A 27,639-nucleotide genomic window follows, 5' to 3' on the forward strand; every position below is an offset into this window, starting at 1 on the left:
TCTGTTGATGGCCACCATAACACGACAGTAGGGAAACTGAAGAGTACAATGAAAAGTTAGAAAAAGCATAAGTATATCAGGGAAGACACTGCCCAATTGGTACATATGAACTTAAGGTAAGATAACAGTGAGAGTGATCTTGGCCCTTCTCTACATCATTCTTTCTAGCATTATCATTTGAATATTTTGACATATTATATAGTCAAAGAACATTAGAGATTCTATTTAGGAAAAACATTCTTAAAATAGACATTTTTAAGGAATTTATTTATTTATTTATTTTAATAGAGGCATGTTTTATTTATTCATTTATTTGTTTGTTTGTTTTGTTTATACATGCACTGGGTACAGTCAGAAGCGCGGGAGGGTGAGAGAATTCACCAGAGCCAGAGCGGGGAGCAGAACAGGCAGAAGGACCGAAGTACACTGCTGAGGGGAGCAGCGGGCGACAGGAGAGGTCTGCACGCCATGTGGGACCCTCCTCCGGTGGCCGGGGAGCAGCCGGGGATCGAACCGGCACTGCAGAGACTGCGGGCAGCTTCGCAACCCAGCGCTCAACCTTTTTAAAAAAACTTTTGGAGTTATCTATATTAGTTTCTTCATTAAATGAAGACACTTGAACAGAAAAAAAAGTCTGAATGACTACACATTAGAATAAAAAAATGTCATCAGCAGCTCTTGAAATGAAAGTATGAATTTACAATTCCAGAAGACATTTGTATTGATACTGTTAGCACATAATCTGGTTCAGAATGGTATGTCAGAAGAGACAAAAGACCACACACTCATCTCTTGGCTAATAAAGTTTGAGAGCCTATATATGGAACATGATGCTAAGCACTGCTGAAAAGAATAAAAAAGGAAAACTCAGTTCTGGAGGCACACAATCTAGATGGTAATTGAAAGAATATATTAAATGTCAGTAATCAATCCCCCACTCTCTGCCACCCAAACAGGTCCTTGCTGGTCTTCCCAGGAAAATTCTCTTACTGAACCCAAGGACAGAACATCAAAGCAAAACAAAACAAGACACCTGAGTGGTGAGGGCTCCACCCACATGGCTCAGACAGCTGGGGACTCACCCCCATTCCAGCAAAAAAGTACCCGCCTTGCAGAAGACTAGCACATTTAATCAGTGTGTGTCATCACAAGGGACAGACTATAGAAGAACAGCCTCTTTTAATGCACCTGTGTTTTGCCCATGTTGCAAAGGCAATCATAACTAAACAACTACTCTTATAAGAATTTGTTTAATGCCTGTCGCCACAGTAAACAGTCAGGTGATGCTGTTCACAGAACACTTTTGCAATCACAGATACCTGATAGGTACCTGCCATTTATTGAGGGTTAACTCTATGCCAGACACTGAGTCCATCTTTACAGTTATGACTTCATTTAATCTTGGACTCTATGAGGTAGGGTATAGCAGTAGCCATATTTTATAGATAAGAAAATTGAGGCGAGAAGTAGCTTACCTAAGGTCACGCAGTTTAATTTAAACCAAGTCTGTTTGGCATCAAAGCAAATGCTCAGTACAATATACTGAACAGCTATGCAGAGTGGAATCAATCTTGCCAACAGACTGCCAAGCCCTAAGTCAAATCTTGCACACAAATATAGACAAATTAAAGTAAGGCAGGCAGCATTCCTGTGCACCTGGCTAATTAGAAAGTCTGAATGATCCTTAAAAAAATCTTTAGTTTAAAAAAATCAACAACAATAACTCTTCTTGGTGTAATTCATATTTTCTTATTATTAATGGCAATTTTACAATTTATCAAAAGAACTGTCATTGCTTGGCTTTTTGCCAAGAGTATTTAACTACAGTTTTTTTTTTTAAGTAAATGAAAATATATCAAGTTCTATGAGAGGTGACTGGTACTGAGAAAAAATGCTGCAGTAGAGTGAAGACATGGAAAAATCCTGGCACTTTATTAACACTTCCGGAAGTAGGTATGACCCATCAATTAGAAATATAGAAATTGGGTCGGTGTATGTAGCAATTTGTTACAATTCACCTGTCGATTTTGAGATCAAAGAGATAGGAAAAGGCTCAAGGGACATTGCAATCATTTGGTATAACAAGCAGCAAACAAAAGATGTCTCAAATAATTCAGCAAACTCAAAAAGACCCCCAAAATGTTAGTAATGTTTGCAAATTGTGACTGAGTTCATGGAAAGCCCACTTGCATCCTTATCCTAGAAAAAAAATATTAGTCAGAGAAGAAACAAAAGTTCTAAGAGTAGTTGACATATTAAACAAGTTGTTAAAGGGCAAGAAAGTAGAAATGTTCAAGGACATTAGAGTACAGACTCTGTCCAGTCATACCAAGTTTGGGTACAAAAGAGCTAATTACTAGACATCCTTCCCGTAAAATAATAAAAATAATTATACAGCTTTCTCAGGAAACACTATATCCCTCCCATTGCCCTTATCCACCAGCTTCTTTATCAGTATGAAGCTATTCCATACAGTTTATCACATTGAAAAAAACACCCCTTCTTTAAAAAATTGATATTAAACTCTTCTGAGGGTATATTCAAAGAAGTTGGTGGGATGCAAATTCTGAGTTAAAATTGTAGTCATAGGAGAATGAAGCCTGCAGGAAGATTCATGAACATTCTTTTATCTAGGTTCAATAGCTTTAAAACAGACCTAGAGACCTACATTTACATAACCCTCCGAACAATAATTTATGATTTATATTCACCTTGTTTGGCTGCAGCTCTGGTTAACTTAACCCCAGAGCTTAAGTCTAAGAACTTCCCATATGTAGGGTAAGTGAAAAAGTATCAGGCTTTTCCAACCTCCCGCCATTAGCATTAATGATGGATCCCTGCAGTCCTGCATGCATGCCTGATGGCGGGCACCTGCAGTAGGGTGTGGGCATGCATAGGTGGGCACACCCAGGATAAGACTGGGCTTATAAAGGTGGTGTCACAGGGACACCAGCAGAATGAGAAGAAGGAGACTAGCAGAAGAGAGAACTAAAGAGCAACAGCAGAGAAGCAGAGACCACAAGAGAATTCCAGAAACCCAGAAAGAGTGAATACTCGCCAGGGGCTGGGAGGCCTGCCAGTCTTCCAACCCCCTGGGACCCCTGCCTGCCATGTACCTGGTAAAAGCTCAATAAAAGCCTGAAAAGCCACCGAGGGCTCCAGGACTCTCCTTTACCCGTCTGCTCGGATCATAGAGATCCTGCTCTGTGCCTTCCCGCCACTACACCATAGCAATTAGGGTGTGCCCAAGGGTCACTGAGGAGTTAGAACAGGGATGGAAATGACTGACTTTTCTGTCTCCCAGTCAAAGCCCCTCTTTCACCACCTGAATTCTCCAGGAGTGTATCCAAAAAGTACCTGGAATGACATGAAAGTGCACATAACCTCTCTAACCTGACACATGCAAAATTTTTAACGCAGGGCAGGGCAGGGCAGACAGGACAGGACAGGACAGGATAGGAAAGGGAAAAAAAAGAGAGGAAAGAAGGGGAGAAAGTCATGCCCAGCATGAAGGAGATAAGAAATGAATACTTTTATAGACCGAGATGTAGAGTAAAAGTAGCACTGGAGGTAGGCTTGGGAGGGGACAAGGATACTATTCTCTCTCATTCTATTACATTCTGAAGTTTAGTAGCTGACAATTCCAAGCACACTAGTCAGTTCCAGTGCCTTTCTCTTCTCAGTGGCATATAATCTCTTAATAAAGCTTATCCCAATCAACTCTCTGCCCTCATGTATCCAGTATAATATATATGAGGACCATATGAAGAAATAATTGATAAAACCACCTGGTCCATCTGGGTTCTATTTACTTACAACTCAGAGACCTTGCAGTAATAATATTTATTTCTGGGTGTTACACTTTACAAAGTTCACAGGAAAAACTAATGCATTCAGAGGCAAGTGTCCAGGAGAGAGAAAGGACTCAAGGCCGAACCAGTGAGGAACTGAGTATGTTCAGCCTACAGAAGAGAGGCCTTCTAATATTTGAAGGGCTCTCACATGGGAAAAGGGCTATTATGGTTTTCTGTGGTCTCTGGAGGGAGAGCTAAAAGTGAACAGGTAGAATAGATGAAGAAATTTCAGGTCTATAAAAGGAATAACTTCCTCAGCAGGACTCTTCAAAGTCAGAACAGCCTGCCTCAGAAGACAGAGTCTCAATTCTTGCAAAAGGTAGACAACCACTTAGCACAGACGCTTAGAAAAGAATTTAAGTGCTGACTGAATGTTGGGGACCAGGTCAGTGGTTCTCTAAGTACAATTCAAGGACAAACTGAATTAGAATCACCTGATGCTCTTATTAAACAGGAAATAATAGGAATTCAGAAAATAATGTGAGTTTCTGGGCCACTCTCTAGGTTTCATGACTCAGAAGGGGAAGTGGTCAGGAACATACATTTTCTTTTTTTTTTTTATAATCAATTTTATACCTATGTATTTTTTTTTAAGATATATTTATTTATTTATACAAGCACTGGGTACAGTCAGAAGCGCGGGAAGGTGAGAGAATTCACCAGAGCCAGAGCGGGGAGCAGAGCAGGCAGAAGGACTGAAGTACACTGCTGAGGGGAGCAGCGGGAGGCAGGAGAGGTCTGTGCGCCATGTGGGACCCTCCTCTGGTGGCCGGGGAGCAGCTGGGGATCAAACCAGTGCTGCAGAGGCTGCGAGCAGCTTCGCAACCCAGCGCTCAACCACTGCACCACCGGGGAGGCCCAGGAACATACATTTCAACAGGCTCTCCAGCTGAGTGTGATGCACACTCAACACTGAGAGTAACTGACCTTTGAAGCTTCATCCAACATTTACCCTTGGCCATCACTGGGGCTGTACAAACAGGTCCCCAACACTGATGACTTTGTTGTTGCCTCTGTCAGAAAACACCCTCAACTCAAATATCACTAATCCCTTCTCTTTGTTTACTGAAAGCTTATCCATTCTTTTAAGATACAACTTAAACAAATGATAAATGATTTCTTTCCTGATTTTTCAACCACACATGATTGCTGATTACTCTGTATCACACCAGTGGAACTTGTTACTGCAAACCAGAGTTAATAATACATACCTATAATCTGAGGGAAAAGTCTGGGTCTTATTTCCCATTTTCTCCTCATTATCTGGCATAGAAGTTGGCACACACTGTGTTATGAATGTAAACTGAGCAAGTCTTTGCTGAATGCATATCTTATATTGTGGGTCACCTGTGCTTACTTAAGTGTAAGGTCTGTGAAGGCAAGTGCTCACCTCCAGTTTCCGTGGTCCTAGTGCAGTGTTTAAGTAGTCCAGAAAATCTGTTTAACATGGAGTCAAAATAACTGATGAGTAACTGCCAATATCTTTCTGGATTTTTAAGTAATAATGCATTTTTTTAAATAGTCTCACCTCGTGCCTGCCACTACTTATAATTCCCTCTAGCCTTAAATGCATACCTCAATATGTTTGCAAATGGAAAATATTTTGAGATTCTTCAATGATTAAAATGATCAAGAGTTGCAAATAGTGGCAGCCTCCATTTCTTCTATGTATACACATAGTGACCACACGTGAAGACAGTAGTGCCCAAATGTCATGGAAAAGAACAGTTGTTAGTTCTTCCCAACTCATGGCTGTCCTTGCCTCTACACTTACCTTAACACTGGTTCCTTCCTGCTTTCTAAATACATCGTGTCAGCAGCCTGTGTCCTATAATCTCCCACAGCTAGTACCTTTTTATACCACTTATTTACCCTTTGGATTTGTTGTGAAGTTCTCTTGATTCATCTTTGATCATTTCTCTTAAGTCCATCTCTCCCTTCATTCCCACAGTGGGTCACCTATTGCTCTCTGTGTCTGCAAAGTCAGCATTGTGTTCCTAATCACCAAAGCCAATGGCCTTCGATGCCTGGGATTGCAAAGAAGTCTTGCTCATGTATCTGAAAAATTATAGTCTGCTGTCTATTTAAGGAGAAGAGACACAGATTTATAAAAAATGTAAACTTCATAAGACACAATTTTTAAAAGTCTTCACTTTCAGAACCCTCTGCCAATGTAAAAGGATTCCTTACCCTTATGCTTTCTACCTGGGAAGATCCCTAGTTCCTTCTAATCTCTGTTCCCTTTATCTATTTTATCCTAAAGATAATAATAATAAGCAACACTACTTCTACTGATAACTATCACTAATTGATAGTTATTTGCAAAGTGCTTTACATACAGTAGTTAGTCCTTAAATACTTGTATTATTCTCCCTATTTTCAGTTTACCATGTTGAGTCCCCACGGTCAAGTGACTCAGTCCCCTGAGGCATACCACTACTAAGGGATTAATCTGAGATTCCAACACGTTTATTCGTTCCAAAGTCAATATACCTCCATATGATGCTGCCTCATAATAACACTAATAGTTTAGATTATTTTTGCCATCACTCCCAAACTTTCAAATTGGTAAGTGTATGACAAGTCATGTTTTAATAAGATAAATCTAGCGGTAATATGTAGGATGGAATGTGAGGGAATTAACTAGAAGTTGGGAAACCAATTAAAGATGTAATAATTTAGGCATGAGTCCATAATGGTCTGCACTAGGATGCTGGCAATGGAAATGAAAAAAAAAAAAAAAAGTCGGATATGAGAGAAATTATGAAAGATGATGAATCAAAATAATTTGGCAACTGCTTAAACATATAAGAGAAAAAGAATCAAAGCTGGCAAATTAAAAAGAATCTGTGACCAAGAAACAACATGAATTTCAGTAGGAATTACAAGGGCAAGGTAAGAGTTTGTAGTAAAGGAAATGATACATTTCTTGTTATAACTATTAAAAGAAAAACAATGACGTGACCTAGACAGAGGAAAATGACTATTTTGGAATATACCCATCTGTAACCTAATAAATGCCTTTCTGCTTTTCCTAAATGTGACACTAAAACTAATGAAAAGAACTTCAATCCACATATTCAAACAAGAATACCAAATTCTGATTGGCGTAAACACCCTAGTCTTCCTGCATGCAATCCCTTTCTTATCTCAACCTGTAAAAAGTGCGATGCCTGCAAATTCCAACACTATTCATTCAAAGGAGATGGTTAATAGGTCTCATCTGTTTAACTGGAAAGCGTATAACAGGTCCTTCATAAGAAGACCACAGACAATCATTTGAGCGAAAATTTATGCAAAGTAACAGATTAGTAATAGTTTTACACCAGCAGGGCTTCATGTCTCATTATTTTATACTGACTACTAATAGAGTTTAGTATTAGAATTTGAAAAGGAACAGAAAATGGAAAGCTCTCCCTGCAGAATTTATTGTACTCTTTCAGCTATTATGGGTTTCATTACAGATTTCTACTCCGAGGCGTTATTCTTTGTTTTATTTTCAAAATGTGGCTCATACTTTAAAAACGGCTTTCTGGGAAACCTCTACATTTGCATGAATTCAAATGAAACTCTGTTCTCTGTCTGCTGTCATCATTCTGTTCAGCAGCTTGTTACATATTTTATAGGGTTAGGACGTGATTAACAATGGAATCCTCCACAGCATTCCATAAAACAACAAAATCAACAGCAAGGCTCAGCTAAGTAAACATTCAGAGTGCTTTTAAATATTTGGTTTTATAGTTTTTAAATGACAACTTTTAAAAGAAACGCTGTGGATGAAGCTGTGGTAGTACTCTGTGACTGAGGGAGGACAGCTTAATAACTGGATAAATTCTATATGAAGAATGTTCCCTATTTAGCTCTTCAACATTCTTTTATAATATCCACTGGAACATCGAATGTCCCTCTGCATATTGCATATCATCCCAAATAGGAAGAAAAGATGATAGAGGGAATTAAAATGCTACAACTGCAATAACAGTTACGTAAATAAATCAAGTTGCTTTTTGGAAAGAGAAGACATCAGACAAATGGGACATTTCAAATCGTGCAGGATGTTGAGGATGCATTCCAAATCCAACCCTGTACTCTATGGACTCATGAAACAGAGCTATACACACCAGGCCACACATCAGCAGGACAAAAAGTGGTTTCTTTTGTTTAGGGAGATAATAGAAAAATAAATGTGAGGAAGTTTTCAAAGGAGATCAAAGGTGCAGTGAATAATGACTCTGATGTACTTCAAAATGGAAATTCTTTGAGCAAGTAGGTTTGGGTTTCAAGTAATTAACCTCACATGTGCACAATGGAATGTGACAAATATAATGAAGTTAGCATATAAAACTCTTTCAGATAAATGTTCATATCTTCTGATGGACAGAGTTGTTTTATTAGAGATGAGCACACAGCATTAAAAGTTGGGGGAAAATTCATTATATACCTTCATAGTCTAATTATTTTTGAGGTTAAAGAGTTTAAAGTTAACATATGGAATATTGAGTCACAAAGCACTGAAAGCCATCCCACTCTTAGGAAAATGCCAGTTAAGAAATACATTCCACGGGCCTCCCCGGTGGCGTAGAGGGTTGAGCGCAGTGCTGTGAAGCTGTCCACAGCCTCTGTAGCACCAGTTTGATTGCCGGCTGGCCAGGGTTATACCCATATGGTGCGGCAGACCTCTCCTGTCTCGCCCGTTGCTCCCCTCAGCAGTGTATTTCAATCCACTTGCCTGTTCTGCCCCCACTCTGTCTCTGGTGAATCCTCTCACCCTCCTGTGCCTCTAGCCTGTACCCCAGTTCTTGTATAAAAATAAATAAACCTTTTTTTAAAAAAAGACCATTAAAAAAAAAAAAAGAAATACCTTTCCACAAGTAGTTTTAAAAAGCATCACTACTACAAAATTAAATACTGAAAATAATAAGGCAAGCTCATGGTAAGAAAATAAAACCTAGTAAAAAATGCTAGTAAAAAAATGATAAGAATTGATACAGCATTATCAGTTTAAAGAATGTCATTGTCATGTGGGTTGCCTGAGACATCTCTTTTCTGGAAGAAAATAAAAATTGAATTTTTGGCCTGGCAGTACAACAACCAACACAATGAAACAAACAAAACAAGGTTTACTCAACAATTACAAAACACTGTCCATGACCTTTTCACTTTTTGAAAATTTATTTAAAAATTAAGTTAAATTCACTCTTTTTGATGTAGTGTTCCATGAACTTAAAAAAACTGTTCCCACAGCAATCATACAATAATTCCGTCATCCCAAAACATATTCTTGTGCTATCTATATTGAAACTGTTTCCCAACCTCTAAACTGCTGGCAACCACTGATCTGTTAGCTATTGTGATAGTTTTGCTTTTTACAGACTGACAAATGAATGGAATTATAAAGTATATAGAATTTTGAATCCTGCTTCTTTAACTCCACATACTACATGAGGTTCATCCATACTGTTACTCATAGCAGTAGCCCATTCCTTTTTTACTGCTTAGTACTAGTCCATATATAGATATACTACAATTTGTTTACTCATTGACCAATTGAAGGGGTATTTGGATTGCATCCAGTTTTTGTAAATTTTATTAATGTTGCTACATTCTTATTCATCTTTTGTGAAATGGCTGGGTCATGTGTAGGTGTCTGTTTAACTTAATACTTTCCAAAATGGCTATGCCAGTTTGCATTCCTATGGTCAATACATCTGACTGAATTCCAGAAGCTTCCCATCCTTGCCAGGAGTTGATACTGTCAATTGTTTCAGTTGTTGTTTTCATTAAGTCATTCATTAAGTCAGCAGTGGCAACTCATTGTGGTTTTTGGTATTTTATTAATGTTTTAATTTGCATTTTTCTTAATGACTAGTGATGCTGAGCATCTTTTTAAGTTCTTATTTGTCATCAAGAAATTTTGATGAAAGCACCTGTTCAAATCTTTGCCTTTTTTTTTTTTGAAGTGGGGTGTCTGTTTCCTTACTATTGAATTTTGAGAATTCTCTATATATTCTGTATAAAATTCTTGTGCCATATATGTGACTTGCAAAATTTTTCTCCCCCTTCAAATCATATTTACATATATTCTCAAATACTAGCTGCTTTTTATTTATCATTCCCCTGGCAGAATTTGTTACAGCCTTTCACTAAATTATCTGGCATATCATTAAAACAATCACTTTGTAGGAAATAAACAAAGTTACAAAACAAAGATTGTGTTATCAGTAAAGACTCTCTGAGGTGATTCAGCTAAAATGCAAATGACAGAAAGCTAAAGAGAAGACTGGATAGGAAGAGAGAACAGGAAAGCAACTGTTCTTTGGTGAGAAAGATCTGGCAAGTTCATGGAAAAGAAGGTGAGCTAGCATAGTTGGAACTCAGAGAAGGAGGCTGAATGAGGCATGAGATAAAGATGATGAAGCAGAGGAAGAGACGAAGCCTTGTAAAGTCTTAAAGACCCTGGAGGAGTTTGAAGGTGAGGTACTATTGAGGGTTTTAAGCAAAGACTAATTCAATATTCCTTAACTTTAAGATTTGTGAGGCTACCACATGAAGAATTGATTGAGAGTAGGGGGCAATCAAGAAGACCTGGTCGAAGGCCAGTACAGTCCAGGCAAGAAATGACATTGGGGTCTCCAGGAATGGTAGCAGTGCACAATGGCTGCATGGGATGGAATCAAGATGTATTTTAGAGTTAAAACCAGTAGGACTATCTAATGGATTGCAATATGGAGAGTAAAAATGGAAGGATCAAAGATGACTCCTAGGCTTGACACCAAGAAAATGGGAAAGATAATTGTGCCGTTGAATGGAGTACTGATTGAAGGAGTGTAAGTCAAGAATTCCATTTGGGACATGTTAATGTTGAAAGGTCTAAGCGACAGCCATGTAGAGATTGTAAGTTGACAGTTTGAACACATGAAGACATCTATAAGAGAGACATAAATTTGAGAGCTAGAGTATATGAATGTATGAAGAAGGCGAATAATAGATAATAAAAGAGAGGGGAGCTCAGGATAAAGGTCTTAGGGACACCAACATAATAACAAAATATCAGTTTGCGTGTCTAAACTGCCTGTAAGTTCTTCAAGTACACAGAGTATGTATTTTTCATCTTCTTATTTAACAAATGTTCATGCCTGCTACTTAGAAGTGTTCAATAAATGCTCATAAATTCACACAGGCATATTATGTGAAGAAAGATGAGATAAGGATGCATGTCCCAGGTGTAATGTGGAGGTAAAGATGAGCAACTCAAAGAAGACTAAATAGTAGCGGAGTGGAAGCTTTAAATGCCAGATTTGGAAGTATCCAAAACAGGAAACTAGCAACTCAAGAAAAAGAGAGGCTTTTCAAAACTTCAGATTAAGATACTTGTTTTCAAGTTAAAAAAGTTTTCTATGGGAACTTGAATAAGTGTTCTCTTTCTATTATTTTTTTTTAGCGTCTTTCTTCAAAGTAATGTTGAGTCCTTTCCCTCTATTAGTAGCTACAAGCAAATAGGTAGACACTATTTTTGCTGCTGTAAATTGAGACTGGTTATCTTTGGATTTGATGATCTGAATATAAGAAATCTCCCTAATGTTCTTAAGAGTAAAAAAGGACTCTATTAGTTCCTGCCACTGCTACTCCATATTCTTTCCACATTTGATTTTTACCCTTTAGATCTAAGAAATAACCTCTCCTCAAAGACTTACAAAACAGCCTAAATTATCAAGGTCATGATAATCATGATATAAATGCTCTTCCTTAATGATTTAGACTTACGGGAAGAAAAAAGCAACATAATAACTCAAGCAAAAACTGGGACTCTTAGATCCCTAAAAGGAGAAACTAACTCCTAAGCAAAAAATATCTGAAATCACTTTGTCATTAAAATATATTGTTTTCATTGTAGCCACATATTTCTATACAAACACACAAAATCTCACTTTGTGATTATAAACAAGTCATTTTGATTATTTGGGCAATAGAAATCGGCAACTTACTACTTATTCAAATAACGGTAAATTGAATATATTGATTCCCGTTTCTCTCTCTCTCTCTCTCTATTTATACAAGAACCGGGGTACATGCCAGATGTGTAGGATGGTGAGAGGATTCACCAGAGACAGAGTGGGGAACAGAACAGGCAGACTGACTGAAATATACCGCTGAGGGGAGCAGCAGGTGAGACAGGAGAGATCTGCTGTGCCATGTGGGATGCTCCACAGCCAGCGGGGATCAAACCAGCACTGCAGAGGCTGCGGACAGTTTCACAGCGCTGTGCTCAACTGCCTGCGCTACCAGGGAGGCCCCCCTCCAGTTTCTTTATTAATAAGAATATGCAAAAAAGTTAAGTGTGACATAAAAAGAGACCATTTTATAAGCATCTAGATACCTAAACTATATAATATTAAGCTTTCTATTAAAAATACTGCTTCAAAGGTACCAGGCAGAGTGGAGTTCATTTTATGTAAAAACCTGACCATACTTCAAAAGGAGACATTTACTAATCACTGAACATCCACATGCTTCCTCATAATTTTCTACCTACTCTTTCCTCCTCCACCAATAGATCCCTTGAAAAAAATTCTACCGCAAGATGCCTCTTAATAGTTATCTACTTACTATGACCCTAGGGAGACATGCCTTTACCTAAAGGGGAATGTTGTTATTATATTAGAGTGTTGGTAATGCCCAACATAAGAAAACTTCAAGAATGAGCCACCTGACTTAGAGAAAAGCCTCTCTCCAGTGGAGGAATCTTCAGTGGAGCTCTGCCTTCCTGGGATCCTTAGCCTTTGTATTTCTCATTCCCTTCTTTATACCTTGCATATTCAATTGCATTGTTAAATTTGTTTCTTTTCTTACAAAGGCCATTAGCTCTATCAAACCCCTCCTCCAAGAGGAACAATAGCTGGCCCAAACACCCAACCCCCCTAGGATTCCACTTACACTTCATTCCAGGACCAAAAGAAAGGACCAATCACCAGCCAGTTTGGAAGCTAGCATTAGAGATCATATCTCAGGCCTCTTAGGGACAGCTCTATGCCCTGTCCAGCCTGAAGTAGTTACAGAAGAGTAATATCCCTCCTCCAACTCCCTAAATGATTTCTGGCCAAACATGGTTGCTGTTGGTGGCGGTGGGGTGTGTATGTGTTTTGGGGGAGGGGTGTTGCTGGAAGCTTGGAGTAAAAAAATCAGAATGGAAGTTTCACAAGGCCAGAAATCAGAGGTGGGGGATTAATGTTTTCGTAAACCAGCCAGAAGTTTTGCAAGGCCGGGATCAGAGGTGGGGGCAGAGAAGACTATCAGTCATTACAGAAAACCAATCCAACCTAACCCCCAACTGATAAATTCCACAAAGTGATAAAATTCCACCAAAGTATAATATATAAGACCATCCCCATCCTTTAAAAAAATGCAGCACTTGCCTTTTAAGATTGCTGCCCATTTTGTGTTTATGCAAGGATCTCTTTTTCTTAGTAAACTTGTCTTGTGTTGGTGAATGAAAACTCTGCTGAATTCTTTCTTAGAGGGATCCAGGGACCCTACACACTGAGCCCCAATGCTATAGTGAAAGAACATGTCACTTTCATGCTGAAAAAAGCTGGCATTTAACTCTCGAATTCTCCCTTTCCCTGTATGCAGTGACCAAGGAAGACACAAGTTCCAGATGGTACAGGTAGAACTTAAGATAGTGGAACTTCCACCAACCTGGGTACCTAACAGACTATATGAAACGTAATCTCTGACCTAAGGTAGATGTGTAATAGCAACAATAAATAAACTTTTGTTACCCTAAATGACTGAGATTTTATTTTTGTTATCACAACATAGCTTAGGCTATCCTTCACAATTGAAAATCATATTTATAATTACAGAAAATCTGGAGGAGGTGAGTTCAGAGACTAATTTTGGTCAAAAAGTCCATTTCACACTGTACAAATGTATATTTAATTTGCAAGTATAATTATTTGCAAAGATTAATTTTTTTGAAGTAGGGGTCAGCATGTAGTCTTTGATTTTAAAAGGGCCATTTTACTTCCTATTGTTAATCCCTGAATTCGTTTGCATATCAAGATTTGCAGCAGTCCATGGTCAGAGTTATAGCTTGTGTTGTCCCTTTTACTTCACCATCTTTAGGGAATCATCTCATGGTAGCTTATGATATAGATATCAATTGAAAATTCTACTTAAAATAGCCTATTTAAAAGAGTGGGGAGTCAGTGTTATACAATTACTTCATAATCTCTGTACTTAATACACTTCACTACATAACAGACTTCTCACTATAATACTGAACTTCCAAGGGTCTAAATTTTGTACAGTAAGTAAATGCAAATGATCTTACTTCTACATGAATTTCTCTGTATATTTAAGTTTTCTGTTTTCTTCCTTTCTAACTTAGTAATATCACAGCAATCATCAAACAGTTGGATCCGTGAAATGATAAAACCAGTCTGCTCCTTATGTCATTTCTACCCAGGAAGCTGACAACACATTGCTATTTGTTTTTTTGGTTGATAACATTAGTCTGAACATCATTATGCACACTGCAGTTGTGTATTTATTTCTCCTTCTAAAGAGAAAAGGAAAAAGAATTTACCAGCATAATATAAGAATAGGACAATTTAAACTAATAGCTAATGGATTTATAATAAACAAAAAGAAAGCTTTCTTCATATACCATATAGAAAAGCAGTCAACTCTTGAAATTTGTTACTGATTATTTCACAGTCATGATTTAAACTGGATAACTTAAAAATTGATGAAGGCTTTAATTTTTGTCATCTAACTATAAAAGTAACTGCATTTTGTGCTTAGGAAATCACCTCCCTAGTCTTGACTGGGACCTTGACTCTCATTCTATTCACCCTCTGGGATGAAGGGAATGGCACAGTAGGTTTTATAGTCATATAATACTTCCGGTAAGTTGGACCCACACTCAAGTACTAAATATCTCTTTCGGGTTGATAAAAACTCTGGACTTCATAATTCAATTCCTTTCATAAAGAAAAGTTAATTCCTATAAATCCCTCAAAGTTAAGATTAACAACCAATCACAAACAGGCAACTAGGTTTTGCCAAATAATGCAACTGTTTAATATAGGCTATGTTCAATCAAATAATTTCCTTGTTTTCCCATGTCTTCTCTATAAAATTCTTGCCCCAGAAATTGTTGTGCAGTACTCTTAACTTCTGGTTTGGCATTGCCCAAGTGGAATCTATGTTTACTGAAACAAACTTTTCAAAAGTTTAATGTAACTAATATTTTAAAAGATTTCAAAGATTTTTTTTAATCTACATGGTAGATACATATTTAAAATTTTAGGAAACTGTCCATTTTGAAATTGTCAAAACTGTTTCCCATTTGGTTACACCATTTTACATTCCATCAGCAAAGTAGCAGAAAATGAAAGTCACAGCTCCTTCACTACTCCACCAACACTTAGTGTGGTCATCTTTTCAATTTGAATCACTCGAGTAGTGGTATCTCTAGTGGTTTTAATTTGCATTTCCCCACTGACTTATGGTGAGCATTTTTTCATAAGCTTATTTTCCATTCATATATCCTCTTTGATGAACTCTATTGAAATCTTTTGCCCTTTTACCCTCAAATTATTTTTGTTTTTAATTATTGAGTCATGAAAATTATGTATTCTGAATGTAAGTTCTTTATCAGATATCCTTCCTCCCCTCAGTTTGTGATTCATTTTTCCAATGTCTTAACAATGTCTGTATAGAGGCACCAAAGTTTTTACATTTGATATAGTCTAATTTATCCAGTTCTTTTATGAATTATGCTTTTGCTGCTATATCTAAAAAAAAAAAAAAAACCAACAAAAAACTTTGCCTAAGGTCATAAAAATTTTCTCTTAGAAATTTTCTAACTTTAGGTTTTATGTAAAGATCAATGATGCATTTTGAATTAATTTTGATTGTATAAGCCATTTTTCCAGAATCACTTAGTGAAAAGACTTTTCCTTCTCCATTGAATTGCCTTTGCTGTCCATAATTATATGGATCTACTTCTGTCCCATTTGATCTACTTAACTACTTTTATTGTAATACCATACTATCTACATTTAGTCTTAAAAATCTTACTTTAAGATTAATCCTAAAATCAGGCAGTGTTAGTTCTACAATTTTGTTCTTATTTTTCAAAGTTATTCTGATTAATATAGTTTTCCCTCATTTCCATATGAATTTTAGAATTTCTTTAGAAATGTCCAATGCAATTTTAGTTGAAATTTTATTGTTTCTACTGATCAATTTGAGGAAAAAAAATAATTTGAGGAAAATCGTTTCTACTGATCAATTTGAGGAAAAATTCAATAATATTGAATCTTCTGGGCCATCAACACAGTATATCTCTCATTTAGGTCTTTAATTTTTTTTTTTAAGATTTATTTTTTATTTATACAAGAGCTGGGGTACAGGCCAGAGGCACAGGGGCTGAGAGGATTCACCAGAGACAGAGTGGGCAACAGAACAGGCAGACTGACTGAAATACACTACTGAGGGGAGCAGTGGGCAAGACAGGAGAGGTCTGCCGCACCATGTGCGAATCTCCCTGGCCGGCTGGGAATTGAACCTGGGCTGCAGAGGCTGCAGACAGCCTCGTAGCACTGCGCTCAATCTGCTGCACCACCAGGGAGGCCCAATTAATTTTTCTCAGCACGTGTGAGAGTATCTTGCATATCTTTAATCAGTTTTCCCTTAAACATTTCGATTATTTTTATTATTGAAAGTGACATTGTTTTAAAATTTTTACTGCCAATAGTTTGTAGATAGTATACAGAAATTTCATTGATTTTTGTACAATAACTTTATACCCCAGAATCTTGCTAGACTTATTAGGGTGTTTTTTGTTTGTTTGTTTTTTGGCTTGTTTGTTAATTCCACTGGATTTTCTACATAGATAATAATGTTATCGGAGAATAAAAACAGTTATACTCCTTCCATTCTAATAGGAATGTCTTTTATTTCTCTTCCTTGAGTTATTGTGTTAGCTAGAACTTCCAGTAGTACAATATTAAATGGTAGTCATGAGCGTGAACATCGCTGACTTGTTGCTGATATAGGGAGAAAGTATTCAGTCTTACCATCAAATATTATGTTAGCTTAGTCTTTTCATAGCAGCCCTTTATCTATTTGAGTAAATTCTCTTTTATTCCTAGTCTGTTGACTACAGTAGGAATGGATGCCAGATTTTTAAAATAATTCTTTTGCCTCTATTGAAATGATCCCATGATTTTTGCATTTTCGTTTGTTAATATGATGAATAAACTGCTTCTTGAATGCTAAACTAGCTGTGCATTCCTGGACACCCCTACTGATTACGCTGTATTTCTTTTTATGGTTAGATTATATTTACATAATATTTTTTCTGTTCAGTATTAGGGCCTCATGGAATGAATTTGGAAGCATTCCTTCCTGTGCCAGTTTTTCTAGAAAAGTTTGCATAGAATTCGCGTCATTTCTTCCTTAAACACTCAGTAGAATTCACCAGGAAAGACATTCAGGGCTGGTGTTCCACTATAGAAAGGTATTTTTTTCTTTTTTTGGTTTTATTTATTTATTTATTTATTTATTTATTTTTTATTTATTGTTTATTTTTACGTCAGAAGGGTAACGTGCCGACATTGTAACAAGGTTTAAGGGAGGCACATTTCACACAGCCGCGTGAACACCCAATCATCATGCTTATGAACCGGAAAAGGATCTGTAGAAAGGTTTTCAGCTGTAAATTTCAATTCTATTATGAGACATGTGGCCATTCTGGTTATTTCTTCCTGAGTGACTTGCGCAGTTTTGGTCTTTCAATAAATCTGTTCATTTCAATTACGTCACTTAATTTACTACCATACAATTTTCCACAATATTCTCTTATCATTCTTTTAGTATCTGTGGAATCTGTAGTGATGTCAACCTCTTACAAGTTGTTTGCAACTCTGAGTTCCAAACTTCCTTTTGTTTTATTAAGAAGGCAAAAAGGTTTTGTTTGTTTGTTTTTATTGATTTGTTTGTGGTCTTCAAGTTAAACTTCAAAATATTTCTTTATGACTACAATTCAGTTATAAAAATAGGTAAGGCATTATAATTGGGCTATATACTTTATCTGCAAATGGTTCAGTATTTAAAAAACACAAAAGTCACTGTAGAAAAGCCAAAGACAAAGGTATAGGGTAGGCTAGTGCTAATAAAATGCCAAAGAAAGGTCACACTGAATAAAAAAGCTAAAAAGAAGTACCTGCCACTTATTTTCAATCATATTTTGAAGAAAACAGAAAATCTTTGACATTTGTAATACTCATCACATGTAGATAGAGTTGTACTCTCGATAAATAAAAACACCAAAATTCGAGATCAACAACAGTAACAAATCTATGTATAACCAAACATACATACAGATTCCAGTAAACTTCAGTCAATAAATCAGGGAATACTTGCATTAGAATGTGCTAATGAGGTAGTCGATTAAACCAAAATGCAAATGACAGTTTTCCTATCTATGGTCTTGAATTTAAGAGGGGAAAAAAGGGTTACAGAATTAGAAAACATTATTAAAACAGTTTCCCAAACCTATAGAGAGAGGATGCTTTAGAAAAATTATCTCTTTCAATTTTTGTTTCTTTTAGCTTTGGTCTCCTGAAACTGTCAGGACCTTCTTTGTCCTCTTATTTTCTCCTCCATCACAGAGGAAGAAAATGCCTGTCATTTTCACAAGAACAAACATAAAACTGTTTACTTGTTTCCGAATTTATATAGTTCTAATTATTAGTATCTTATCTTAAATATCTGAAATTATCTCCACCCTACTGATAGAACATCAGGCCATAATGTCAACTTAAATATTAATCAAGAACACTAGGAACAGTTTAAGTAACAGAATGTTAGAGTTACATCCATCTACATCTAGCTTTGGCTTATGCAGAGTCAACTGGAAACTTAATCTCCCATTTGCAGTACCATTCTACATTATCACCTTCCTGCTAGAAAAAGACACCTTGACATCTTCCTGGCACTTCAGTTTTACCATGCCCAAAAGATTCACTGACATTAAAAAAGTTTTCTTCTCAGGGCCTCCCTGGTGGCGCAAGGGGTTAAGCATTGCACTATGAAGCAATCTGCAGCCTTTGCAGTACGAGTTCGAACTCCGGCCGGTCAGGGAGAAACCCACATGGCACAGCAGACCTCTCCTGTCTCGCCCGCTGCTCCCCTCAGTGGTGTATTTCAGTCAGTCTCCCTGTTCTGTTCCCCACTCTGTCTCTGGTGAATCCTCTCACCCCCAGCCTCTCTGGCCTGTACCCCAACTCTTGTATGCATAAATAAATAAATCTTTTTAAAAAAAAAAAGTTTTCTTCTCCCTTCTTTGACTTCTCTTTATTCTGGTGCCACAATTTTCCTAAATTATCCAAGCTTCGTAACTAGAACAGCTTTGACTCCTATGTCATTGTTATCCTCCTTCATTTAGAGAGTAATGGGGGTATGGGAAAGGATACATTTAGGAAATGCCAAGTATGTTTATATTTGGCTTCAAAAGAACTCAGGATTTTTCAGAGGGCCTAAAATAAATATTTGTTAGGAAGCCTTCCCTGATTATCCCTGCAAATATTGGTTTCCCTCCTTCAGATCCCCACAGCATTTTGTACTTCTCATTCAATACATACTACTTTATTAGAGTTATTTTGTACCTGCAAATTTCAAGGCCCTTGAATGCAATATTTATGTTTTATTCTCCTCTGTAAGTCTCTGGGTTCCCCAGGATAGTATTTTAAAATTCAACTCCAAAGAGAATGACCCTCCACTGTAGAGTATAGACTGTAGGTAGCCCAAAGAAGTTATTCAAATATCTGGAGGATGGTTAGTGAATTAATATCACAACCTTAGTATGTACAACTTTACACACCAAACTTTACAATACATTTGCCATATTTCTCCTCCAAGCTTACTCACGACTGCTTTTGGAACAAAACATCTAGCCTTACTCCCCTAATAACCATTCAAAATATTTAACTATTCAGACTATGTAGGAAGAAATCCTGAGGACGGATTTGGGGCACAGAAGATTATCAAATTATGAAGAAACAATAAAAATAATTATATAGCATAACAAAAAAATAAAATATCAATGTTTCAGGTCTACTATTGTTATTTGTATGTTTTTAGAATCTAAATGGAATCTAACAGGAAAAAAGGCTATTCAGAAATGTTGGATGAAAAGCCAACATGTAAACCCTTTGAATGAGGCAGAAGCAGTGGATGGCTGGCTCATATTCCACTCAATCTCAATAGTGCTTCCATATACTTTATTTTCACATAAAAGTTCTGGGACCTGCTTGACCATGTGTCCTGAAAGGATGGAAAAGGGGGATCAGGAGTTATCACAAAGCCTACTCTTATATACCCTGCCAAATCTGTGGTACTGTAACCTCCTTGTCTTTTAAGACTTTGTCAGAAGAATCCTTTTTTTAAATTTAATTTTATATATTTTTTACATCATTTTTCATTCTTACACAGGCAATATGGTCATTTCATCTGAGTAATTTTAATTCGGATTTGACAGATGATCACTTAATTTTCACCTTAAAATACATCACCCATATTCCACAGCTCCATCTTTGCCCTTTCTGTAAATTCTCACACCTGCCTGAATTCATTACATGTGATGTGTTCTTTCAGTCTTCAGACACTCAGAAGTCACACAAAATAAGGTAATATTTAACTCAAAAGTATCCATGTATACTAGAATTTAGAATCATCTCAAGATTTTATTGACAGGAAACTTTATAAAATATTTCCTCAGAAATCAAAAGACATTAATGTAATATCCTGTAATCCTAATTGTTTCACCTAACACCAACAATTTCCAGAGAGAAAAAAACAGAGAGGAAAAATTTATATAGTGAGTAGTAAATTTCAATTCCTTATTAAAGACATAAATATGTTTTGTTGCCAGTAATCTTTAAAGCCTCTGCAGACTGTGCTTTGCAGTTGTTAAATGGGCTTTGTTTTCCTTCCTGTAAAGAACAGAAGAAATAACCAGGGAAGGAAAGAAAATGACAAAGTGAAGAACCTGGCCGTGAAATGCAGTCCAATTTTCACATTTATCATCCTGCCTCGCACAGGCCTGAGTTTAGATAGGATAGCAAGCTTAGGTGGGAGGACAACCATGTCCTGGTCACAGAATTTCCATCTAGACAAAGGATGACTTGGTCTTGAAAATGAAAACAGAAAAAACCCTAGGTTGAAGATGGGTGGATTATAGCTCAGAGAGATGCAGGCAATGCTGTGAACTCAGGAAAAAGGCCCCTTTTAAAAAACCTTTATTACTCAGATTCTAACCAATGTTTTCCTAAAGATCTGGCATCAGTTTTTGAAAAATAATTTATAGCTTCAATGTGAACATCCCTGATGTAAAACGTGACCAAGAAGAGGAGAGTAGGTGAGGTTTGGGCTTGGGCATGTGGTAGCACGAGCCATCAACAGGCACGGCGAAGCAGCACCCTTCACACTTTGTCTGCCTTCAGAAGAGATGTGCCAGGAAGACCTCCTGCCTCAATCCAACAGGCCAAGCGAAATGCCAGTGAGGATCAACTGTAAAGTGACACTTCAGAGACCTTAAAAATCACATTTAATTATATGATTCACCACTTCTTCTTTAACATTCACTGAATGAAGTAGGAAATTGGAAAGAGTCAGTTTTCTAAGATTCATCTGCTACATTAAAACTCTTGGGGAGATGTTTGTTAAAAAAAAAAAATCTTCATCACAACGACAGCTTTTGGAGCTCTGGGGAACCATATAAACACAGGATTGTAAATGTCTTATCACAGCATCACCATTTTAGGTGCAGTATCAATGGTCTTCATTTTCCGCAGAGGTATTTTAAGCAAGTTGTAACATATTCTATTTATGCACCTGGCCATCAAATCTCAACATTCCCTTCAAAGATGTTGAAAACTAAACTCCGGGTCACTTAATTAGATACTTAAATCAGTCTGTTTCTGAGATACAATTATCTTTTCAACTGGCCAAGAAGTACCAACCTTGGCTTCAACAGGTGATGCACACTGGCTATGCTGCTGTCAAAGTGAGGAAGGGCCACCTCACCCATCAGATGACAGGAACAAAATCAACTCAAACACTTAGAATTTAGTCATAATGAATCTACTTCCTTCCCCTCACTTTTATTAGTGAGGAATGGGAGTAAAGCTCAGAATTGAATACTTTCAGGTAAAACATCTAAATGACTTGTAGTAATTGCAGGTCATTCAAAATGATTCAAAGAAATTCTTCCAATGCCTTAAGCCATAGTTCTATCCCCTAAATCATCTCCTCCAGCTCAAGGACATTCAGAGAGAGAAAACAAAATGCCATTCCTTGGAATTATGTTTCTTCACTACCAGAGAGAAGTCTAATTTAACAGATTTCTGGTTCATTTAATAAATAATTTTGAAGGTAAAAACATGGTCATTAAAGCAATAATGATTGCATCTTTTGAGCTGAATATATTTGCAGTCTCAATCCCCTATAAACCACTTAGAAATATGCAGAATACATAAAACAGCAGAGCCTCCCAGAACATTCTGCAAGATTTCACTTTGTCTTTGCAGAAAATGTAGGTATTGTATGTAGATTTTCTGCAAAATGTTAAGAAAATTCCATAAATCCCATCCTGCAGGGATTTCATTTTTCTGTAGTCTTTCCACCATATTTGAGTTCCTATCCCTTCTAAATATATGCTGCAATACCAGCATTTCCATAGACAAAGCACTGCACACTAATAAAACACAACACTGTTTACATACAGTGCAAATATATAACATATTTTTAGCGTAGGTTATGAGCAATATTTTTAGATGGATGGAGCTTGCAGTGATATTAGTAACAAACTTCTACTGTAAATTAGTAGCCTAAATAGAAATTTATGTTCCATAAAACCCAGCATGAAACAATAAGTTAGAAATATTTAAATAACATTTTACAGAGCGTTAAGCAGCAAGTACAACTGTGTCAGACTGAGTCGGTTACTGAAAAAGAGAGCTGGGCAATGCCATAGAAAGGTACCCAAGCAGCAAAAGGGAATGCCTTGGTCTTTTAAATATCCTTAAAAAAATAATGTATGATCTCCATTGTACCTGATTAACATCCCAAAAGACAGCCTCAATCTTGAAAACAAATTAAAAAAAAAAAACAAAAAACAAAAAAAAAACACCAGTCCAGGGATAAATTTTTTAGTTTCTATAGATAAGAGACCAAAAGGCACCTACATGAGATGGGGTTTTGGTTCATATTTTCATTCATTTTCTAAAAATATGTTAGGTCTATAATGTGAGCAGTGAGTTTATATGTAGGTTTGCACTTTCCAAGATTTATATTCCTGCTCAAGTAGCAATCAAGTCTATTCTTGCATTACTCACAATTCACAGGACAAAGAATATTTCTATTATTTCTGGGGGAAAATCAGCTTCCAATTTAAATTTATCTTTGCAGTTCTGCAAAATACCTGACTTTAAACAATATATCCAAAATCTACTGTTACAAGCCCAATAGCACAGTTGTATCCCAATATGTGAAAACACTGTAGAACCTTCCCAAATTTAATTTTTTTCCCAAAAGAACTGACATAGGAATTGACAGTAGTGGCTAGAGTAGGGAGGAAGGGGAAAGTTCCAACATTTTTTTTCCCCCAGAAAGAAAGGGGAGATGTCAGGGATTCAGTAATTTAGATAGCAGAATATCATATATTTAAGTGAGACTAAAATGATAGCTTTATTTCACATCTTCATGTGCAACTCCAAAGGATAAATGCCATATTCTAAAAAAAAAGAAAAGGCCTCAGGGCCACAATTAAAAGAAATAATAATAATAGGTTGGATTAAGGTTTTGCTTTGTTTTAACCAAGCTTTTCTATCAATGACTTCTTTATCCTACCACCAATGTAAATTAAGTTCTTCCTCATCATTTCTAGTTTCTCCTCTTCTTACTCAGGGTCAATATGGCAGCTGAGTAAGATTATAAACTCTAAGAGAGTAGAACTATGTCTGTCTTATTAACCTTTCATTTGTTCTCTCACTTCTGCCACATAGCAAAGACAGTAACTGACATTGTATAAAAGCAAATAAGACAATTATGATTCCTGCCCTCATGGAGCTTACAGTCTGGTGTGGGAGTGGTGATACATTAAATATACAAATAAAGGTATGATTATATGTTTTTAAAAGAAAAATAACTGGGTTCTATGAGAGCTTAAGATAAAGGGTAATGGAAGTCAAGAACTCTCCGGGTAGTGAAAACTGAGCTAAGATGAAAGGGTATTAAGGAGACAGATAAAGATTGGGGGGCAAATATTCTAGGAAGAATAAAAAAGGTAACACATAGGGTTTGGAAAACCCTAGGGTAAGAAAAAGCTTGACACATTTTAGGAAATGCAAAAATGGCCAGCAAGACTAGAGGTAATAAATAGGCAACACAGTGGTCATATTAAAAAACTGGGTTTTATCCTGGGCATTATGTCCATGATATGATTAATGTCTTAATATAGATACCTTAACTGCTGGGTGGGAAATGGAAGTAAACAAGAGTATACACAGGCAAACTAGTTAAAACACTACTACGGTAGTTCTAGAAAGTACTGATAGTAACTTAAACTAAGTTACCTTCTTTCCCAGGGTCTGCCACAGCTCCTGGTTCATATAAATGAATGAATCCATACATATATATAACTATATATATATAAATGGATATGTAATCTATATCAGCATCAGTTCCTACAGAATTCTTTCTTGAATCTCCTATAAGTACCATCTTCCAGAGACAATTTCCAGTTTTTCTAAGATTAATTACATTTATTTTCCAGTATGCTTCTAAATTACATTTATATTATAAAAATTTCAAATTTTTAGTCAACATCATGGTTAAAAAAAAGGTAGATGGTACCTAATGCCTACAACTTAAAATTCAAAATCTACAACTGCCACATTAAATTCTATATGAAAGTAGAAACATAATTTTTGAAATCACAAATACTCAGATAATTTATGTGTAAAAATAATCATAATATATATACAAGAAAAACTGACACAACATTATTTACAATCGTAAAACAGAAACAATTTATATGTACTTCAATATATGAATGGTTAAATTATGGTGCCTCTATATAAGTAAATAATACACTGTCCTGAAAAATGCTTTCAAAGAATATTTAATACTCTGGGGAAAAGTAAATGAACATTAAATGAATAAAAGAATTGTAAAACATAGATAACATGATCTGAAATTCATTTTAAAGAATAATATATGCATATATACATGCACATGACCAAAGAGAAACAGATCAATGTAGTTATCTATGATTATAAAGTTATGGGTTCTTCTTATTTTCTTAATGTTTTTCTAGCTTCCAAATTTTCTGCAATAATAATACATGTATTTTCAGAAAAATCTCCTAGTAATATTTATATTTAAAATTAAAACCAAACCAAACCAAACCAAAAAACAACTTCAGCCTAGTTCTGTATTGCACTCCCAATCTTTATGCAGACGTCTGTGTTCCGTCCCCATGGTCCTGCTGCTACCATTGCCTGCATATGGCATACCCCTCCTGCTCTGCAGCTCTGAGTCTGTGAAGGCTCCCTAAGTATCTCTATTCCAGCTCTCAACATTTACTACACAAAGCACTCATCTGACAACATATGCTGCCTTGACATATCAATTTCTTTTCCTTACCTTTAGCTCTTATCTGTCAAATTTACTCGTTCTTGTGGGGGTTTTTTTTTGTTTTTTTTTATTTTTTTTGTCCTGCCCCACAGCACCAAGTACAGCATCTTCTACAATATTTGTTGATTGCTCAGAATGAAGTTATTTCACATAGGCAACACTATTCCACATGTGGCCCTCCCAGGAGCCACTATTCGGATCTCTGAAAACTAGTATAGCCACAATATCCTGGATTTCCCCTACTTTTTGGTCAAAAGCTACTGCTATAGGGCCTCCCCAGTGGCGCAGCGGTTGAGCGCTGGGCTGCAAAGCTGCCTGCAGCCTCTGCAGCGCCAGTTTGATCCCCGGCCGCCAGGCGAGAGTCCCACATGGCGTGCAGACCTCTCCTGCCGTGCCCCCTGCTCCCCTCAGCAGTGTACTTCGTCAGTCTGCCTGTTCTGCTTCCTGCTCTGGCGCTGGTGAATTCTCTCACCCTCCCGTGCTTCTGACTGTACCCAGTGCTTGTATAAATATTAAAAAAAAAAAAAAAAGCTACTGCTGTACTTTGCATTTTAAATCATTTAAACAGGAAACAGAACTGAGATAAGGTCTAGCTCAACCACTAAAATGAGAAAAAAAAGAGTTTTAAAGCACAGAGAGACTCTGCAGCACTTTGGGAGAGGCAGTAGTAGTGACAGTAGCAATAGCAGGACCAGACCTGGAAACGCAATGGCCCAAATTTAGTGGTCTTATCCTCAGTTCATCCTAGGGCAGCAGACAACAAGAACCCTTCTCTCTAACCCTTAAAGAATGTAAGCTGGCAAGCAAGTTCGGAAATGGCCGTGTTATTTCATGAAATGGACAGGCTGGAGAAAATTAATTTGAGATTGCCACTATGTTTTTCACTGCTTAATCTAACCATTGAATATCACAGGCTCACTGAAAATAGTTTTTAAGCTTAACTATTAGGCCCTCTAAAAATTATTTTCAAGGCAGCACAGCACAAAGACCAGAACAATCTGATTATGAATTCCTCCCAGGAATACAAAATTAAAAGCATAATTCAGTGTACCTGTGTGGCTACATCTTTCTCCCCAACCCCCTTTATACCTCGACGATGAACGAGTGCAGGTCTGAGTAAAACTAGGGTATGTGATATGTGATATGAACCAGCATGGAATGGACAGTTTTAACCACTCCAGGAAGATATTAAAGTCATTGGTGAATAATTATTCTGATAAAGCACCAAGATCCTATGAGGTTAGTCTGTGATTTTAGCTGACAGCTTTGCTTATAAACATTGGTTCTAAAAAACACCAATTAATGATTCATTTGAGTCCTGTTCTGCTCTGATACTGTCCAAATTCTGGCATTTTATGTCATGCCTTCATCTTTTACCACATAAATTTCAGTTTTATCAAGGCAAAGGGAGTAAAAAATACTTTCAAGTGAAAATAATACAAATAACAAAGGATCTATTTTACTGTTGCAAAATCTGACAATTTCCTCTTTGCATTAAAAAAGATAATAAGTGTCAAACCAGTTATTACAACACATGACAGCTTCAGAATAGAGACAGCATATCCAGCTCTATATTATTCAGTATGGACACATGGGAAAAGAGCAAACAGTTCTTCTAACAGATTTCTCTGCCTTGATGCCAATATGGCAAATAATCATATGAAAATGTTATTATTCTACCTAATTTTCCCTTGGAGCTTTTAAATAGAAACTTTTCTTAACTGATTTTTAAAATATGCACAGGGAGTGGGGAAAGCATCCACACCAGGAAGGAACTTGCCAGTGAGGTCCAGGCTTAAGTGAGGTGACACCTGGGATGGGTGGGGCTTTGAAGATGATTAATAAGGGCTGAGGACTGGGAATGCATGACAAAGACAGATGTCTTTCCTAAAATGGAAGAGCTCCCTAAATGGCATGAACTCCAATGAGGCAGAAGATGGAGAAAAGAGAAACCCTAATCTGGGCTTTCTTTCTCTAATCACTGGGGTTGACAGTCAAAATTAGAGGAGAGTACAGCAGTTCAGAGGTAAAAGGAACAGTAAAATGAAGTAGTTGAAAGGTGCCAACATTTTAT

At 36.8% G+C, this 27,639-nt stretch overlaps 1 protein-coding gene and 1 non-coding gene across 4 annotated transcripts in view; both read right to left on the minus strand.

The window, feature by feature from the left end:
• The window catches only part of BTBD9 (BTB domain containing 9), a 415,773-nt gene that overhangs the window by 243,532 nt on the left and 144,602 nt on the right, over positions 1 to 27,639 (minus strand). The gene's annotated exons all lie outside the window — the stretch shown is intronic.
• LOC119253640 (small nucleolar RNA U13) lies at positions 17,459 to 17,562 on the minus strand. The gene has a single exon (XR_005127170.1). It is a non-coding gene; the product is annotated as a small nucleolar RNA U13 (small nucleolar RNA).

This window comes from Talpa occidentalis, unplaced genomic scaffold, assembly GCF_014898055.3.
Source record: "Talpa occidentalis isolate TD23 unplaced genomic scaffold, MPIMG_talOcc4v2.1 talOcc4.2, whole genome shotgun sequence".
Lineage (NCBI taxonomy): Eukaryota > Metazoa > Chordata > Mammalia > Eulipotyphla > Talpidae > Talpa > Talpa occidentalis.